The following is a 20441-nucleotide window of genomic DNA, read 5'->3' as shown; positions in this document are numbered from 1 at the left end:
AACAAGAGTAATTCTTTTAATGATAGAGATAAAATAATCAAATGTTTGCTTTTGATATTTCATATGTTAATAGATCATATATAAGATATTATGTAAATTAAGAAATCATATATTAGAGATATTGCTTTGTTCCCCTTGATATTCATGGAACACCAATTTAGACTTCCTGGGATTGAATCTCAGTTCTGTCACTCAATAGTTGTAATCTTGGACAAGTTTTGTCACCTGTAATGTGGTAATAATAATGTTTACTACTGCTTAGGTTGGTAAAGCTCATATGTGGGACAACAACGTGGCACAAATTAAATGCCAAATAAGTGTTAACTATCACTATTAGTTTCTGTATATGCATCTTACATTCTAACGTCTTGGCTATCCAAATGATACATGTGAAATCATCCAATATGCATCTTCACTTTTGTTCAACCTATGTGAGATTCTTTTACAATTATAACACACTGTCACTTAATTTTTATTATAAGTAATAAATACCATTTGCGTTACTAGAAAGAAAGGAAGGAAAGAAAGAGGAAGAAGAAAGAAAGAAAGAAAAAGAAAGAGAAAGAGAGAAAGAAAAAGAAATTCTGCATTTCTTCAGAACATTTTTAAATAAAACAAGACAGCAGCAATTCTTATTTACCCAAAAGAAAGAAGAAAAAACATGTTTACACAATAAACCGGTGCTTGAATGTTTACAGCCTTGTTTTTTCTAATGCAATAAGTCTGGAAAACCCTAAATGCCCTTCAAGGGGGAAAAGGAATAAAAAAAAAGTGCATTGTTACACTGGAAAAAAAGAGTAAACTCTTGTTATACACACAACTTAGATGGGTCTCAAGTGAGTTATGCTGAGTGAAGGAAGGCTGACTCAAAAGACTAAATATTGTATAATTTTATTTATATTACACTGTAGAAAAGACAAAATTATAGGGTAGAAAATAGATGAGTGGTTACCAGGGCTGGGGTTTGGAGAAGGGGCTGAAAACAAAGAGAGATGGAAAATGTTTTGAGGTATTAAAACTGCTTTACTCTTGTTTGTCATGTTGGTTACTAGGCTGCATATGTTTGTCAAAAATTATAGAATTATGCACTAACAAGAATAAATTTTATTTTAAAACAAAAGCAAAAACAAACAAAAAAAGAAATATACACTAGAAAGTGAGTCATATTGTACATAAGTTTTTAAAAGACGAAAGTGAAAATTCAAAAGAACAAAAACATAAGGTACCGAGAGGTAGGAAATTCAGCAAGACTCTCTTCTTCCCTGGCCTTGGAGGAGAGAAAAGGCACCTGGAGGAGCTGAGATTGGCTCTGGTCTCATTTCTTGTCGCGCACCACACCTTGCTTTCTTCAGGGTGTGTGCAGGCTGAAGTGACAGCTACACGCCTCAGAGTTCAGAGGCTCCTCTGCGCTAACGGGGCTGGCCCAGGATCTTCCGAGCTGCTGCACTGCCTGTCCATGGGCACAAGGTATCCCTGGGAGGGTCCAACTAATTCAGTACAATTTCAAATCTGTTTTTCTCCCTACTGCCACCTAGCTCTTTAGAGATAGGTATAATAGAAGAAAATTCTTATATTAGTTAATCCTTGAAAGGTGAGAAAATTAGGCAATTCTGAAAAAAGCATATCACCTTTCTAAGAGGACCAGGGTATTGTTAAGCAATAATTTCCTCAGTGAAGTAGCAAAGGTAACAAGATTCTAATTTACGATCAAGGCATTAGTAAAAGCAAATCAGATCCAAAGACACCTTGACTATTGTTAGTATCATCCCACAATTGATATCAAGCACAGTCAAATCTTGTGATTTCCAAATGTCTCTCATATACTTTAGGAAATCTTAAGTGTATTTTTAAAAAGTAGGGAAGTTTTAGGTGTCTCAGTGAATTGCTGGGGACACCACCAAGAAAAAGATGCATGTTATGAAGTTGTCCTAGGCAAATGTCATTTTACACACCGGGAATAATCTTTGTTTTTCCAGGTGTCAGTTTAAGTATCTAACATTTTAATTTATATTCTGATATCTTTCAGAATAAGTGTGTTCCTGTCATCAAAATAATTGCCTCTACTATGAGTGGAATTTGTAATTGCATTTTCACTCCATAACCTCTCACTAGAGTGGGGATGTCACACAAATTAACAGGCCTTCATCAGGGCGCAATGCCATGAACACTGAGTGGGGAGGTCTTTTTGCCTGCCATTTCTCAAACCACGATGACTTTTTTTTTCTTTAAGGAAAAAAAAAAAAAGAACTCCAGCCAGATGTAAATAATCCTAGTCCTACTGTTTGGAGTAGAGAAAAATGTTCTCTGCAGGGAGACATTGAGTGAATATAAGACTTTCGGTGTTTAAAAATTTCTTCACATATTTAACAAATGCCTTCCTAACTAGAAGGATAAAGATTTATAAACTTTTTCCTTCTACAATTCTTCTTTGGAGAAGGTGCTTTATAATAAAATTTATTTAATTAAGGCCAAGTTTAAAGTGCTCCCTTTTCTCCACAACCTGGCAAGTTAACGTATATATGTAATTTTGCTACATGGCTGAGGCTTCTGTAGGAAAGTTTATTTCCCTGAGTTTTTACCTCATTGCCTAGCAGTAACAAAGAAAATAATGCTCGGAGACTCATATACTATTGAAGTGTTCACATCATTGATTTTAAATAAGCCACTGCCAATCACAAATCTCTTCTTCGACACTGTTCCAAATTTGATTTCTCAGTGATAGGTTTGCAGGCAGAAAGATCTTTGAATATCAGTAGCCTAAAGGAATCAAATCACTTTGCATCTAGCCCGTGTGTGTGTGTGTGTTTGTATGTGTGTGTGTGTGTGTGTATGTGTGTGTCTGAGTCTGTTGGGGGCGGGGAGTGAAGGTCATTTAAAACACCATGGACTGTTAAGGAGAATGCTATTGGTAACCCCTCCTCACCCCGCTGCAGAGAGGCAAGCAAAATAGCTGGCAGATAGGTAAAGGAAGTGTGCTATCATTTGGTCTTAAAGATGTCATTCACTTCTCAAGTAATGTGTTAGTGCATGGCTGTAGAGTTTACATGTTTCTGGAAGAGCTTTCGCTAGAGCAGAAGGAAGGTATCAAGTAGGTGTAAACTATACACTTTACAGAGTCAATTCCCACTATTTACTAGTTCTATCTTTATTCAATGAAGAAAAGACATTGAAATGACAAATGAATGAAAGAGGTATTAACTGAGTTTAAACTTAGGGTTTACATCATTTTTAAGTGTATGTATTATCAAGTCAAATTTGGTATTCTGTTACATTGTCATAAAAATAGTACTTGTTCTTATACAAATAATATTTTTTATTTGAGATAACAGAAGCAAGCCAAATAACAAAGAAATAAGATTCATTTGGCCAACAGGCAAATTCTGGTTATAAACCCAATTGTTTAGAAATAAAACCTATTCTGAATTACCTTGGATCAAAAAGATTTATCGATTGTTTCTGTTTGCCCACAAGCGACATGTCATTTGTTCTAAGTAAGTTTGACAGAGATTACACCTAAGGGCTCCAACTTCCGTGTGCACTCACAAATTTGCCATAGCTCCACTTGAAACGGAGAGAAGGTTCTCATTAAACACCCATTTCCTTTCAAGGTAACTGTTCACCTTCCACATGCAGATACACAACAGTGATCATACACAGCCACATAATACTTCTGTGAGGAATTATGAACCAGGTGGCAATCCAATTGCAGGCAGGACTCGCCCTCATACCAGGCTTGGTCTCCTGGCTACCTTTTTTTCCTTTTTAGTTAGCCATTTCACACAGCCACAATGTTCAAAGGGTGATATTTAATTAAGTCCGGTAACTTCAGAACTGACAAGATCCCTGCTTCTTTCAAAATGCCAGTGAGAAGTACTTTCTGAAGTAGGTCAAGGTTCTTGCCTCAACATTATCTGGTGACAGGTCACACTCAAAGGCATGGGATGCCAGCAATTCCCAAAGAAGAAGTCCATGTAACTACACCCCTAACTTGCTTTTTCTGGCCTTTATAAAGCATGGACTACCAACGCTTTCCTGGTTCATGCCCAAGCAGTCAGTCTACCAGCATGGGCCACGATCCAATGTAGGAAGCTATTACGTATTTTCTGTTCTAATGTACTCATGTTCTAATAAATCTAGGGCTGAAGGAATGCAATATGATAGACTCTTAATTTGCATTCATTATTTGCTCTGTTATGTCTTGGGCCCTAAGCTAATTTGGAGTAAATCAAGAAATAATTATTTTTTTTCTCAAAAAGTGTGTTTATCTAGGAAAAGAATTACAAAACTCATTAAACTCTGAAAATGTGTTTATGTTACATATTTATAAAAGTGTATTTAAGATGCATACATAAAATGCATGCTTTTTTTTTAAATTTATACCAACCTAATGTAGGCATTTAGAAAACAGTAGCAAGGTAGGACTATTTCAGGTACTAACCCCGCCATGTCTTCAGGCCTCAGCGAGCATCTGCACACCCCCGTGCCTGAGTGCACACCTCCTTCTGGGCTGTGCAACGGCAGCCTAGTACTCTTATATTAGTAATCTATTTTGTGAAAACTATGAACTACATCATATAATTGAAAGGGAAAATGGGAGCTAACTTTGTAAAATTACAATCTATTTAGGATAATTTATTAATATAATAGGGGCTAATGCTAGTAATCAAATGAGGATTATTTGGAATTCAATAACTTTAATAGACCTGGGGAGTTTTGTGAAAGAAAGGGGAACTTTGTGTGTAGTGTAGGCTATTGTGCTATTTGGACCTCTCAAACCTAAAAAAAAGGGAACTTCTCCATTATAATAAATGCTCTTCTGATCACTATTAATAGAAAAAGCCAACTAAAAGTTGAAAGAGAATATTAGTTCCCCTGAGCTTCACTTTCATGAATATTTTCAGCATTTATTTTATGTTTCGAGAAGAGGCTGCATAGTTATCCACTATGACATTTTTAGAATACCTAGGATTATTCTGTACTCAAGCTAGGTTGTTGGTAAATGTTCAATGTTTTGACTTGTTTTAACCATAAATATGGCTTAATTATTATAAAACCTAGAGATCAGTTATCAAATATATAATTTGTATTTTCTATGAAGAAAAATTTCACTTTATGAACAGACGTAATTTTACTACATGGCTGACGAGTCTCAGGTTTATTCACCTTCTGGGCAATGATAGAAATTGTTTTAAAATCACAACTCTAGCAGTTCTTTGATACTCTAAAGCAAGCATTTTTGGTGAAAGGTTATTTTTACTGAAGAATTCTGCCTTTGGGATCTTACGGGTTTTCTCACTCTTTTAACGTTAAGTTAGCTAAATTGAGCTATTTCTGAAAACCTTCACGACAAAATGTTCAACCTAAATTTCTCTCAGAGAAAAGTCATTGGAGTTTGTTCTTCACAAAGGAGCCAGGGCACATCCCAAGCTCTTAAGTATAAAGAGGCATCAGCTTAATCAGCACATAAATAAATCATTAAGCAAGAAAAAGCTGTCTTCTTAAAATTTACCCTTTCAGTTCATTAGGTTGTTTCAGTCTAGACTTCTTCAGTATTTATCAAGCAGTTTCTTTCTTTAAACATGTCTTAAGACTTCGATGGCATTTGGTTGACCCAAGTGGCAGGAGTGGTGGCCTGCTCTAGAGGAAGACCCATTTTCTTTGTCATTGAAATTTAGTTATACTCTCAGCATTGTCATAGTGACAGTGCATTTTCTCTCAAAAGATCATTACAACGACGAAGAAATCAGAGTAGAAGGACTAGTTCTCTTTTGAAATGCCATAGTCTTGGTCCAGTAATTTGAATTTCATGTGTTGGTAAGTTTGATGTTTTTAATGGGTTTACATAAAATAGTTTTAAATTTTATTTTCATTCCATTATGAAACACTTTTGTGCTCGAAACAGTAGGGAATAAAAGAAAACCATTTAAAAAAAAGGAGTGTGAAAACTATTGGGTGGTATATAGTGGGTGTTAGTTTTTAATTACTTATTAAACAGTGCATATATATTATTTACTTTTCCCTATGTATTTTTTTAAATTGGTAAAGAAAAAAATGAGAAGTTGGAATCTAGATCTTTTCCACTGTAAATCTAGATTTCCTTGCTTTCTCAGTGTTCCAGGTCAATTCAGCTCACATTGATTGTGTGCCTCTATGTGGCAGGCATCGTGGTGGGGAGTGTCATCAATGAACAAGCAGTAGATTGTTTAGAACTTGGATATTTAACAGAAGTGGAAGTCTGAGATCTGACAGTGTTCTTAAATATGCAGATTAAATGATTTGGTTGAATGTATATGTAGAAGTCAGACTTTTTGATCTGTAGAGATGTTAGGGGTGGGGAAGAATCAGTCTTATCTCTATTTTCAGAGATGCTTATAAAATAGCAAGGGTTTCACTTGCCATGGTTAGTTATGAATCTATGAAGTACGGGTTCATTGCCTTGGGTTACCATGTAAGAGTTCTTTCAAGAATATCTCTCCTCTTCCCAGGCTTCAGCTTTCCCTTAAAGAGCCAGAAGATAAATGGAAAAATGCCTTGATCTACAGTATCACCATATAGCATCATAAGAATGGGTAAAATAAATATATACATACAGAGAGAAAAGAAAATTGCTGTGAATCTACTGCCTGGAAATGTGTTCTTCCTAGGAACACATGCCCAACCTATGACTATATTTCTAACTTTTACAAATGTACCTTTTCCATATAAATGCCATTTCTCCAATGAATGAAGATCTGATAATGGCAAAACAGCAATGTTCTGAGGGAAATGGTGCTTTGTAAAAATACAGCATTATTATTTGAAAATCTTTTCTTTTGCCGCAGAAGAAAAAACTGCTACTAAAATTCAAACTTGAATTTGTTTTTGTTATTACAAGAGGGTACTGATAACAGGCTACACTATCATTAGGTGAGCACTATTTCACTATGTCTATTACTTTTTCATTTGCAAACATTATCAAGACCCTTGGAACAATGCCACCATGAGAGGCTGTTCTCAGGGAGCTTAAAGTCAATAGTCAAATGCAGCAGAATTATAGAACATCCTGCCGCACGCCCTGTTGCACCCAAAGCCCTAAGTCTAGTGCATGTAATGGTATATATAGTTAAAATGTCATAAGCACTGCAACATGAATGCCAAAGACATGGGTGATATTTTTATCCCTTTTTATTACTTCTGCAGAATGTTACATTATCATCACATGGTATTTATTAAACATCCTAATGCACAGATAACAACAGGAATGAGCTATACTTATTAGGTAGCTTAAAAAACTACTGGAGAAGCAAGGCATGTAAATGCCAACGACTATTCTTTAGATCAGCCTATGTGTGAGTAGATTTCTAAGATAAAATCATCTGGTAATGGTAGACAGTTTCCTTATGTCTAAAAGGAAGATCATAAGAACTGAAAAACAGTTTAGCATTTCATTTCATCTCCGAGACGAGGGTGACTGTGATGTCATGGGCCTGATTTTTAGCAGGTTCTCCCTGTCATTTTAATGTATGGCACTGTCCCTGATTACCTCCTTGCTCAGCATGTTGCAGGTTGGAGGCTGGCCCGATTATTTTAGAGAACAATGGCTGCTGTGACAGTCATTCTTTGTTCATCAGGACAATTCGCTTGCCATTCCCAGGTCCTTATCCTCTGAGTAATTCACAAAAATGTCACTATCATCATAATTCCAGGCAATACTATATATTGTGACCTCTAGTCAAAATTAGTTCTTTTCATTTATTATGGAAGGGGATCTTTTACTTTAATCAGAAACTTAAACAAGTATAAATTTTCCTTCCCTGTTCTAAAACAATCAAATAGCATAAACAAATCTTCGTGGCTATTACTTTTGTGTTAAATTTTTCATGTGAAGTAAACTAAGTATGGCTGTATCCTTAAAATGAACTTGCAAGTCCTATAACAATCCTCTTGGCTGTTAATTAGATTTTCAAACTCATGCCTCAGGTTGAGACTCCAATGATAATAGAAAATCTTGAGCTAAATGAATCCACAGACACAGTCATGTAATTTTCATACAATGCTTTCCCCAGGAGCAGTTAGACTTAAGTAAACAAGCCCTCAAAATGGTGTCTCAGCTATAATGACACCCTAATAGACCTAGAAGAGCACAAAGCTCATGCAAATCTGCAGAAATTCTGAGCTTTCCCATTATAACAGAATGTTCGCTTTGCAAGATAACAGAGGAGCTCAGCACAGGCGAGGCTGCAGTTGCCCCCAGCCACACGGGCAGGCCTCAGTTTCCCTGCATGTTGCCTCTCACTGCCCCACCGATGGAGAGAGAAGCTGCTGCACCTAAGGGTGGCGCAGTGGGGAATAGCAGCCCTGTGCACTGGGCTTTCAGCTGTGGCCGTACCCGCTCGCTACTGGCTTGTTCTACCAACTGCTTCTCAGCAGTGGCTTCTCTAACTTCCACTTTCTCCTTTCTTCCTCTCCATGGCACTTCATGGATACCTCCATTTTAACACTCAGGTTACATTAGAAAATACGGCTATTCTTCAGTAAGATGTCTCTGTGTGCCAGTCACTCTGCCAGGTGATATATGTACACATTTTTATGTTATAACATCATGCAAGTAAGAGATTACTGTCTCCATATTCCAGTTCTCCAAGAGCACCAGGTTGTGTGGCTGCTGAGCTCATTTCCCGAGCATCCTTCCTTCTCTGTATGTTCCAGGTACAAAGCTGCACCTTACAAATGAGGAAACTGAAGAAACTGGATCCTAAGAAAGTTACAGTTGCTCAGCTACTAAGTAGAAGGCCTGTGATTTGAACTGGTTTCCAAAGCCCATACTCTTAGCCATTGTCATACGCTGCTGCTCTTTGTTGTTGCTAGTCCGTGGGCACCTGGAGAATGAGGACAGCATTTTAGTCAATCATTTTCTCCTTTGTGTCTTATATAGTGTTAAAATTTTGTGGGTGTATTCCAGATTGTGGTCATCTTTAAAAAAAAAATCTGTTATTTGCCATGTCTAAGGTAAAGGCTCAGCCCCCAGGGCCAACTGGGTAATCAGGAAACACTTTAAAAATTGATTTATTTTTTAATTTTTTGATTAGTTTACTTTCAGTATTGTTTTGTATTGATTTCAGGTGTACAGTGTAATGTTTAGATGACTGTATACTTTACAAAGCTTTTCCCCTGATACTTCTAGTACCTACCTGGCACCATACATAGTTATTACAATATTATTGGCTATATTCCCAATGCTGTATTTTATTCCTGTGACTATTCTGTAACTACCAGTTTGTACCTTCTTAGTCCCTTCACCTCTTTTGCCCAGTCCCCCGACTCCTCTCTCTTCTGGCAACCGTAGTCTGTTCTCTGTGTCCGTGTCTGAGTCTGTTTCAATTTTGTTTGTTCATTTATTCTGTTCTTTAGATCCCACATAAAAATGAAATCCTGTGGTATTTGTATTTCTCTGACTAACTTAATTCACTGAGCATAATACCCTCTAGGTCCACTCATGCTGTTGCAAATGGTAAGATTTCATTTTGTTTTAATGGCTCATCAAGAGATGAGTGGATACAAAAGCTGTGGTATATATAGATACAAAGGGAACATTTTTGATGGGCTTCTTTTTCTTAGCTGTAGGAAAGGTGCTGCAAGGCTGAGGACCTCCCACACCCAAAGCTTCTCTCTGTACAAAGCACCCACAAGAGGACTGTGCCCAAGTGGACGTGTTTTGTTGCAGGTGGCACAATTACTCTGGACTGCAGCTGCCTGGATTAGGGACCTGAGCCGGGCCATCTGTAGACCAGCTTCTGTCCTATGAGATAGCTCGATGTGGGAGCACTGTGTAATAATTAAACTAATCAAATACCCTCCCCGAGAGTTTAAATGTGAGACTCACAGAGATGGCACTAATCCCAAGAGACACACAGAAAAATATGCACTAAACAGGGGTCAGGAAGCAACAGAAGACATGAAGCAGCTGGCCTGTGGGCCGAGAGCAGAGCCGTGGTGGGGAGCAGAAGCAAAGGAAGCAAAGTCAGCGAGGAGACTGGACTCACTGTGGGGCCGCCAGAGCTGCGGGAGCGCCCTCCGTGGCGAGCCCGTTCTCCAGGAAGCCTGCCCCCTGGGCTCGCATCCTTCCTTTGCATCCTCGTTACTGAGACCATCTCCAAGTGTCTCAGAGCCATTGCCAAGATAAAAAGGGGTGCAAATTGGTGGTAACAAACAATAAAAACACATGGTCCCAATCTTTAGGGAACTGTGATTTAATGAGGCAGACAGGGTTGTCCGTAGGTGATTATAATCCCAGACTAAATATGCTTGGATGGGCTGGAATACTGAATATATATCAGAGGGTTCTCTAAAAGGGGCTCCTGGAATATCATTACGTGTTCTCATTACAGGCCTATTTGACAGAGCTGGGAATAGAGGGAAAAGAAGAAGAGGGGGAAGGGTGAAATCTGGAAAGACTAAAAAAGCAAAACTTATTATAATTCTGCTCCCCTTTGAATTCCTATATTTCATTAATTGCCTGCAGTACTAAAAGAGAACCTAGCCTTTTTCTTAATATCATGTTTAATAGAAACTATCTCTTAGTATATTTTGAGTGAGTTCGGTGCTCATTAGAGTGAGAGACAAATAGCAGATGAGTTACAGCGCTGCATAATGAAGCGGAAACCTGTGACAATTTCTTTAATCCCGAGCCAGGGAATTTGCTTCTCTCCTTCACCTGGGGAGGACTCATGACACATTCTGAATTGTGCGCTGGCCTAATAATGTTCACCCTGGATGTCCCAGTGCTGGACCTGGCTCACGAAGTCGAAGTAAATTGGACATCAAATGAAATCAACCAGAGGCTGGCCTTTGTACGTACAAGGTCTGAGAAAGAGAAGGGCCTTTCTCTCTTTTTCTGACTTTGATCGGTTCTGTGAATACGATGGAGATGGCCACATCCTTCTGGAACTGGAACTGCTTATTCTTTTGCTGCCTGGAATCAACCTACCTACATAGCCAGGAACTTGAGGTCACTAAAGGGCAGTTTTGAGAAAGAGTGCCTCTTGCCCTCCCGGACTCCTAGGGTCCCAGGGATTGCGGAATTAACCCACGGTGTAATGATTTTGTTGGAATGGGTAGACTTGGATGCTGTTACACGTAACCCATCATTATACTACACTGAGTGGCCATGAAAGCAAATTATGGCTCAACTTAATAATAGTTTACATTTTGTGAATGCTTATAGGGTGCCAGCCCCCTTGAAGGCATGTCTCCTTTACCACTTCCGCTGAGGTAGTAATGATACTCATTATTATTAGTTCCATAATACAGATAAAGAGAAGGATACTTGAGAAAATAACTTTCCCCGAACATCATGGCCAATCAGTGGAGCAAGATGCATTTGAACCCATTCATTTGGATCTGAGAAGCTCCTCTATTTACTGCTCTAAAACACGGCTTCCCAACATTAGAAAGAGAATGGAGTGAAACAGATGGGTGTCCAGCTTCTGCAATAAATTGACTGGTCCTTCCGGCTGATTTCTATTCAAGCCCCAAGAGTCTCTTGGCTATCTACACTGTTTCTTTCTCTTTCTGCCTCTGGAATTCTGCAGTTTTACTAGTATATTATTATTATTAATCTCTGCGAAGTTTCTCTGGTTGAAATACATCATCAGAGAGCGATGATGTGAAATGATTTCTTCTGCCCCCAAAAGTTAGCTATTCACTAGTTTAGTGCACGAGTAAAACAATGCATATTTCCATTGCTATTTCCTGAGTAACGACAGTCTGCTGTTTTAGCCTGCCGAAGTTAATGACAGATGAATATCAAAAGAGAACAGTATTGATTGTGGCATATCACTAAGAAGTGCAAGTTTGTGTTAACATGATTTGCCATCAACACTAGGTACATTTACAAATACTCAGAATGGGCGTTCGTGTGCATTAGCTGACACACTTTTCTGTTCTGGCAGAACTCAGAAATGAATCATATCTTCAAATACTTGTCCCTTTGCCTCTATACCCAACCCTTGCCCACCACACAAGCATTGGTGTCTTAATTGTCTTCATATTGGCTGCTTCAAAGCTTAATGTATAACCTTTATAAAATCTGAGTATTGGGAAGTAGAGAAATAGAAATGGTTGGCATAACAGTGAGAACCATCCATGGGAACAGACTAGGTAAGGATGTCTAGACAAGTCCAGCCTGCTTAAAATACTCGGTTCTCCAAATTAATATAAATATGTCTCTTTTAAGTTCATGTAGTTCTAACATTATGCTATACTGCATGCCATTTCAACAATTAGATATTTTTTAAAGCCTCCTTTAAAAGGCAATAAATATACCCTGGCAAGTGAGGGGATTATGGGTCATTTATCCACTTAATCAAATCTATCCACATTTCTTTTTATTACATTTATTTAGTTCATTCAGATTGACTAACTTTAGGAATGTGAGTTTGGACTAGAGATGGGGGTGGAGGAAGAAAATTTTGTCATCCTCTAATCCAGGTCAGAGAAAAATAAATTCTTCCTCTCCTTTTCTTCTTCTAAAAGGCTTCATGGAGACAACCTACTTCCCTAACTCAGCCGGGTAATTTAACCCATACTCTGCTTTAATTGTGTTATAAATTAAAGAGCCTTTTGTGTACTGGCTTAAGCAATTAACCAAAGTGTTTGGTTAAGGTTTCCAGAGGAAACTACACTCTAAGTGTTGAATATCTAAGTAACAAACCAACATTTGGGACAGAGTTTGTTTGAAATTGGGGACTTTCTGTGCATGGCTCCAGGCTGTATCTTCACCCTACATCCTACAACATGCTCATCAGACACTGTCCAAAGCATGGAAACACAAAACAGAAGTATTGAATGCATTGCATGTCTCTGCACACAAAGTGAAAACATCTGGATGAACTGTAGTTTAAGTATGAGACACAGATGCTTTAAATAATTTGTAGGACAGACAATACATCTGTGATTGATGCTTTTACTTTCATTCTTTTGGTACTGAGTAGGCCTCATTTTTATAACTGCAGCGTTGCTTACTAAAACCTGCTTTTATTCCTGAGAAACAGGAAGTATTGAACTCAGTGGGTGCATTGGAAACCGTGGGGGATTAAGCCCTGTTCTCTTATAAGATGTGAACTTGCTGTGATCAGGAGAAGGGGAGCCAGGTGAATGATCTGGCTACATATGCTCCTTTTTATCCTTTCTTCCCTTTTGGGACTTTACTGTGAACTAGAAGCTTGATCTCTGCTTCAGTTATTTTAAGACACTTAACTTTCTGTCCTCTTTCTTATATGTGTCCTGTGAAACCTAATTCAAAAGCAGGATGTAATTTATTGTAGTTTTTTCTCAATTCATGACCAACGGCCCCAGGCAGAGAAACAAGTGGGGTATTTAGTATGAATGCTGATCCCTTGGCCCTCCCAGGTCTTCCGACTTGGAGGATGTGCACTGGGAATCTACCTTAAATAAACCCTCCATGCGAGTCTAGTGTGGACTTAAGGGAACTAATGCACTGCAGCCTTTTACTAAGTGTTCTATCTCATGAAACGTTCACTCCGCAATTCTGTTAACTTGTAGAACCTAGAAATCAGAGGAACCGGAAAAGTTATAAATCTAGGTATCAGGATGCTTCTGAAAATGTAATGTAAGAGAGTTAGGAACTTGATAACAAGTCAACAGAGATCCTTGCTCTAGAATCTATTCTTAAGTATGTCGGGCATTTTTCTATCTGAAATATGATTTCCTTAGAAGATCAATAACAGAATACTGTATTTACATTGCCAATATGATAAATATTTATTATTTGATTTTTACAAAACTCTTGCCTCTAAGCAATTGGCATTCAAACCAAATCATTCCTTCATTAGCCATATTTTGCTGCCTTTGTCCCGAAGTGTTCATTTTATTTCCATTATTGAGTAAAGCAGCCACAAAATTAGCAAATCCCAGTTTATCACAGTGCAAATTGAATGGAGAGGCTAAGTCAATGCCTTCTAGTTGGTTTTCTCCCTTATACTAGCAACTGAAGGAATTCATCTTCTCTGAGAGCTTCATGTTGGTCTGTAGAGAGGATGTCTAAATGAAGGTCTGCAATATAGAGTTATAACTGTTCCAAAATCATTGAAAAGCTAATTTACTGCAATTAAACCAATATTAAGTGAGTTATTTGGCATCAAGACGAACCACCTTGTGAGAAAGTGAATTTTTCCACATTTTCACAGGAGGAGCAGAGGGAGGGATATGAAGACTGTGGGGACAGAGTGTATTCCAGAACCTCTATAGTAACCTGCTCAGTGGGGACATAAGAGCTCCTGTAAGTGGGAAAAAAAAACCCTGCACAGGATGTTTTTTAGTGTCTGAACTCAACTGTCTGCATGAAAAGTTGGAGGTTAAACAAGTGGCTTAAGGACCAGGAACCTCCGAGCCAGACCCAAAGTTTCACTTCTCAGCAGGTTAGTTGGCTGGGTTTCCCCTGCTGGTTAGGGACTATTTGCAGTCTAGCATGACTTTAGATCAACAGCCATCACATAATGAGGGACCCAGGGCTTACTAGCCATTTCCACACAGGGGCAGGACTCTGGGTATTTCTCTACTCTAGGCTTCCTCTAGTGGCCTTTGCTATTACCTTGGTTTTCCTATTTTATTTTCTTTACTTAATGAGTATTACTCACATTCTTAAGTTTCAAACTTAGGTGATTAGTTGGATTTGGGTTCTCAGTTTCCATGAAATGACCCCTCTCTCCAATATTCTTCATGCAGTGGGACCTTCATCAATGCTGGTGGGCTGTCATAAGATTGTTTTCCAGAATCAGTCTCGGACCTACAGGTAGGCAGATATTCTAACATGGCTCGTACCCAAGCCCCAATTTTCATACATAGGTTCATCCTGGGAGCCTGGGAGTTGAAGGAACTGAGTATAATCAGAGCTGCATTTAGCTGTCTTGTCTCTCCGGCCTCACTTAGGAGGTATCTCAATTCTGTTTACATCAAATTCAGTTCCTCTTTTCCTGTCAGTCGAAGAACAGGTCCCCAAATGTGTTGCCAAAGAGCCAGGAGGCTCTGAGGATCTGATCTAAAGGGATTTTTTTTCCTTTTCCTTTTAACAGATTTTTTCACATAGGAGATGTTAATTTCTTGGACCTGGAATGTATTTTTCCTCTCAGGCAAATCTTACCCACAGAGGCCACTAATTATAAAGTTAAAGGGTGGCTATTATTCTCTACCAACCACAAATCCTGCACTTTATTAAAGAATAAATAGAGTAGTTCTTTTTGCAAAATGTATAATAAACCTACACAAATGGTATACAAAGTAATCTGGGTCTCCTCATGGCTAGAAAAGCAATAGGCTTTACTTTTACATTGCCTTTATAAAATTAATATTAAGTATTCTTCTTTACTTTCATTTGTAAGTACTTTGAAATTCTTTTCATGAAAAGTAAAAATGTTTTATGAGTATATAAATATACACATAAAGGTTAAAAGTATTGTTCTCTTTATTTAGAAAAATTCCTTCAATACAATAACTCTACTTGAAATGTCTACTGAACATAATACCTATTATGCTGTTCTTTGTTTCTACTCTTCATCTTGAAAATGCTTCCATTTTCAAGATAAATTCTCATTGAATCTTTAAAATCTTTTTACAATGTAAAAGCACTTTATGTGACCAAAAAAAGAGTAGACAATATGACTTTCAGTAGCTACGTCTCTCAAGGAACAATGCAGTGTTAGCATAGTATCTGATTTTACTGAGGAGGTATGAATGATACTTTATAAAGTAAGAGTTCATTTATAACTCCAGTTAATTTTTGTTGTGTGTGAGTACAATGCCTAGAACCCCCATATGGTCATTTGCTAGTTCCTGTTCTTGATGATCCCCTTCTTCAGCCTCTGTAGTTGGGAAAAACTTGGGTGTCCAAGTTATCTGCTAAATAACACAAATTTCCATTTTTCTGAATGTCTCATCAGCCACTCCTTGCTTCTTTCCATCCACCTCCTTCCCCTCCATCAGCTTCCCCAACATTTCCCCAACACAGATACCTTCTACCCGTCCAAAGTGGTGGCTACTGAGCAGCCCAACATTTCTACTGGGATAGACTCTCTTTTCTGAACTGCTTACTAGGCTACAGACAAACTATCTTGATAATTCCTGGTTCCTTGAGCCCTTGGATGGATTCTGATTTGGATGGACATACTGGCAAGAATGGTTCATGGTCTGAACTTCTTCCACAGCCAGGCTCTTTCCTCGACTCCCATTTCAATGCATTTTACCCCACGTTAGTAATACCTGTGGAAACATACTAAATGGGTCTAACTGTCTGGTACACTCTGCTCAGGTCTTGCTCAGTTCTCTTTTGCCCTTTACTCAAGCACTTGTTGTCTAGGGTCCTGTAAACCTTGAATAGGGACTTGCTGATGTTAGGACACATTTTAAATAACTTCAGTTTAAAAAAAAATCCCTCCACTTTGTATGGACATGTGAAAAAAATTATGCGGTCACGACTTCTTTAGTACTGTGTGAAAATATGATCCCCAGAGGGTTTATACCAGGGATTAGCAAACTATAGCACATAGGCCAAATCTATCCTGCTTCCTGTTTTTGTCAATAAAGTTTTATTAGAATACAGTCAGCATTACTGCTTATTCATGTGCTGCTTTGCCTGTTTTGTGCTACCAGCTGAGCTGAGTAGTTGTGACAGAGACTGTATGGCTCACAAAGCCAAAACTATTTACATCTGATCCGTTATATAAAAATTTTGCCAAACTCCACCTTGTACTCACCCATTACTTCATCTCTGTGTCCTAAATAGAGTCATACCTGAAGGGCAAGTACCCAGGTACTAAGATACCTACTTTGTTGAACTCCAAATAATGTTCACCAAAAGGGACAAAACCTATTTTTAAAATTAGTGACATCTGCCTAAATACATTAGTGTAAGTGAAAAAAAACCCCACAAAGCTGAGCCCAAAAATTTGTAGAAGGAATTATTTCTAAAAATGCAGCCCAGAGAGAGGCAAAGGAGATAAATTGTTAACAATTATTGTCATTTAATAGAGAGTCAGAAATATCAATCTCACTCTTCACTGGGTACGTCCTTTGCAGTTCATTTCCTCTGACCACACCCTACTGGGGCTAGACATTTGAGACCCACTGGATTGAAGAAAGAATTAGAATTGATTTTCTCCCATTAAATGAAATATTATACAAAGGCATGTTTATAAATGGTTATATCACCAAGGACTGCAAATAGACAAAGTAAAAAAAATTCTTAATCTTATCTGCTAAATTGAATGTGATAGAAAGAAAGCAACATTTTTCATATAAATAAAATGACTAGATATGCTGACATTTAGTTTCACAAAGCAGTCATTCTATAAGGGTACACATATAACTACTAAAATTTAAAATCGCTGAACAAAGCGTTTAATGCCCCATTGTGCCAAATTTTATTTTTTCCTCTGCACTGATGAAAATAAAGGAGTCATCATTGTCAATGGGCAGAGCCTGTTACCTTGCTTTTACCAAATGCAAGAAGGTGTAAACACAAACTGTAAAGGGGAAGAGAAAGATCATGACTCATTGTCTGACAGCAAAGCTATTAAACATAATCAAAGACTCAGAGTGAACTCACATTGCTTTTCAACACATTACTAAAAATCCTTTTAGCTGTAAAACTAGCATGAAATGTCACAATCCTGACACTGCTATTGAAGAAAGTTGGTTTAAGGTATATTTAACACAACTTTAAAACTTCAAATGAAGAGGAGTTACTTACCACAGGAGAAGCTATGCTGCTTTTAATCTGGACACAGAGCGCCTCTAGTTGTTATCAATAATCGATTAAAAGTTGATTTTTCAGGGCATTATAATCTGAAACTTCCGGACACTTACTAGGGATTCAAGTACGTAGCCTGTTGCATGAGCGGAGGCTCATGTATGCCAACAAAATGAAAGCTTGTTGTCTCTTACAAAAATACAAGGACAGTGATTTATTCTCAGGAACACAGTTGGACCATGAGGTGAAGTACACAGTTCTATATTGGGAAGGGAAAATCCTGTCTGTGGCGTAAGATTCCAGAACCTTGAGTGAAAGGAACAGATGGGCAGGAGGATGGGACAACACGAAGGTGCAAAAGATATGACAATTCACAAGTTCTCTGAATGTTACCTGAAAAAAAGCCTACTTATTTTCTGCTCATCAGTCCTTTAAAGACATAAAGACATGTGTCCTCAAGGTCAACTTGTTACAGAGGATCAGCCTATGAAAAGGTTGTGAACCATGATTTTACAATTAATCAAGTACCTTCTTGGGGCTTAGTCATGACCATTTAAAAGGTGAAGCTTGGCCAGCCTCACAGAAACACACGTAACTTAGCTATGCCTGGCTCACTGGCATCTTACACATGCCCTCTGGACTCCAGCTTCCGGAGCTCTGACTACTTTCACTTGACTCTCCATGCACACTCAGCACAGAGTCCAGGACACAGTAATCGCTTACTAAATGCATGTGGCAGAGATTTCTTCAGAATTGATTTTACTCATTTATTATTAAGCAGTATGAGAACACAAAGCTCGAAGATGCTGAGCTGTCCAAGGAACACTTACTCTGGCAACACCTGGCGATACCCACCTAGATCCTGGCCCAATAATTCTGACCCCAGACCTTTCTCCCACATACTCCATAAAAGTGAGTTATAAACATGCACATTTATTGTGGAGTCCAATGAGACTAACTTAGAGAATTCTGGCTTCATACTCTGACTTCAACACCTGCCTCTGGCCCCTTCTAATCTGTGGTCCATTAAGTTTCCCCTTCTGAAATTCTGGATCATGCACGCCCACACAGTTGCCCCCTTTAAACCTCCTTTAGCCTTGGTGCCTTCTACTACCTTGGCTCAAAAAATCTGCTCTAACCTTTAGCACTTTGGTATCTTCCAACCGCACCTCCCCCCACCACCCCGGCCCTGCCAACACTTAACTATGACAAGGAGGGATCGTGACCCAGAAGGAATAGTCTCAAAAACAGAAATACCCTGTTTCCTTCCTTGAAACCTATAGATCTTTGAGAATTCCTAGCAAAGGTGGGAGTGGAAACTCTTTTCATCAATGATGAAGTGTCAGGATTTTCTGCCTAACTCATCTCAGTGGATAACTGATATCTTGCCTTAGGTGATTGGCATGAAAGTAATGGTCGCTGCACCTGCCCCCTCCCCTAGCTGCCAATCCTTATAGCAATGTCTGAATGTTATTTATAAGAAAAAGGTTGTATATGACATTGTGCTTTATCTGCACTTCCCAGAGAGCTCACATCATAGTCTACCTTTCATTATATTTATTGCTTTATTTCCTTCTTGAGGCCCTTTGGTAGCTACGCAGGAACAGCTTTTTCATTTTTCTCATTCATTGTATTCCCCAGAGCATGAGTAATAAACTTATATAAGTAAGCACACTAGACACACTTACTAAATATAAGAAAGGACAGAGGAAGCATATGCAAACAGATCCAACTCTAGAGCTTGGAGAAATTAAGATTTAATTATTGGATTGAAATGAGACTTTGACTAGAATTACATATGTGTTCCAAAATCCTGTATATACGATAAGTAATCTCTAACCCTTCGGCCTCCTTCATGCTTTTGATCATCTGCAAGTTAATTTCTATGCTGCCCACTCTCTGGGATTCTTGCCTACGGTGATCCCAGGTGAAATTATGCAAGAAACTATATGCCCTGCTCTGTGTTCATATCATAGGGTGTTCATGTGAATGTTTTTTTCTTCCTTTTTAAAGAATTCACAATGATGAATAAAGATGGGCAGAAGATGAGTTTCTCTTGAGCCACTTCAACCTCTTGTTGTTCTTTCTCTGCTGCTGCAGTGGCCTCCTACTGCTCTTCGGATGTTCTGTGACCTCATCTGGTCCCTAATCTCTTTCAAACTGAATCTCTCTAGTTCTCCTGACAAAATGTGGTCTCAGGCTAGTTCTGCTGGAGAGATTCCAATATATGAATTAGTCATATGATGTTAATGAATGATAGCAGCTTAAGACATTTTCTGGCCCAGAGGGATTTGCATTTTGATAAGGGGCAGTGCCCTAACCCAAAGGATCAAATTGCTAATGGTAGAGTCTAGGTCTTCAGGGATGGCATCAAGGGTCATAAAGTCTTCCAACCCCATCACCGTGGCTGCCAGCTCTAACAGTGCAGAGGACTCTCACTCCCTCAGCGCTGTCCACCTTTATCACCATGAATAATCAAGAAGTTATCTTTTAGATAAGCCTCAAATGCTGACATTCACAAATGCTCAACTCATTATAAAAGGGAACAATGTCAACACAGTGACTCCAAATAATTTCCACATGTGGAGAGAGGGGGAGGAGAAAGCAGTGAAAGCAGGAAGGGAGAGAAAAAATTAGGAAAGAAGAAGGGCAGTCAACATAGAGGGTAAAAGAAGTATCTCTTTTATCTGAACGTTAT

General features: G+C 38.5%; 1 protein-coding gene across 2 annotated transcripts in view; it reads right to left on the bottom strand.

Annotated features, from left to right (window-relative positions):
- The window catches only part of B3GALT1 (beta-1,3-galactosyltransferase 1), a 110038-nt gene extending 92114 nt beyond the window's left edge, over positions 1-17924 (bottom strand). Inside the window, exon 1 of one of the 2 annotated variants that reach the window (XM_054562305.1) lies at positions 17744-17924. The gene's annotated coding sequence lies outside the window, so the exon portion shown is untranslated. The remainder of the gene's footprint in view (positions 1-17743) is intronic. The other variant, XM_054562306.1, reaches the window with a different exon arrangement.
- Between the last annotated feature and the right edge of the window lie 2517 nt (positions 17925-20441).

Source organism: Pteronotus mesoamericanus, unplaced genomic scaffold (genome assembly GCF_021234165.1).
Source record: "Pteronotus mesoamericanus isolate MK-2021 breed Mesoamerican mustached bat unplaced genomic scaffold, CSHL_Meso_final scaffold_651, whole genome shotgun sequence".
In the NCBI taxonomy this organism is placed as follows: Eukaryota; Metazoa; Chordata; class Mammalia; order Chiroptera; family Mormoopidae; genus Pteronotus; species Pteronotus mesoamericanus.
This window is presented reverse-complemented; position numbering and strand designations above follow the sequence as displayed.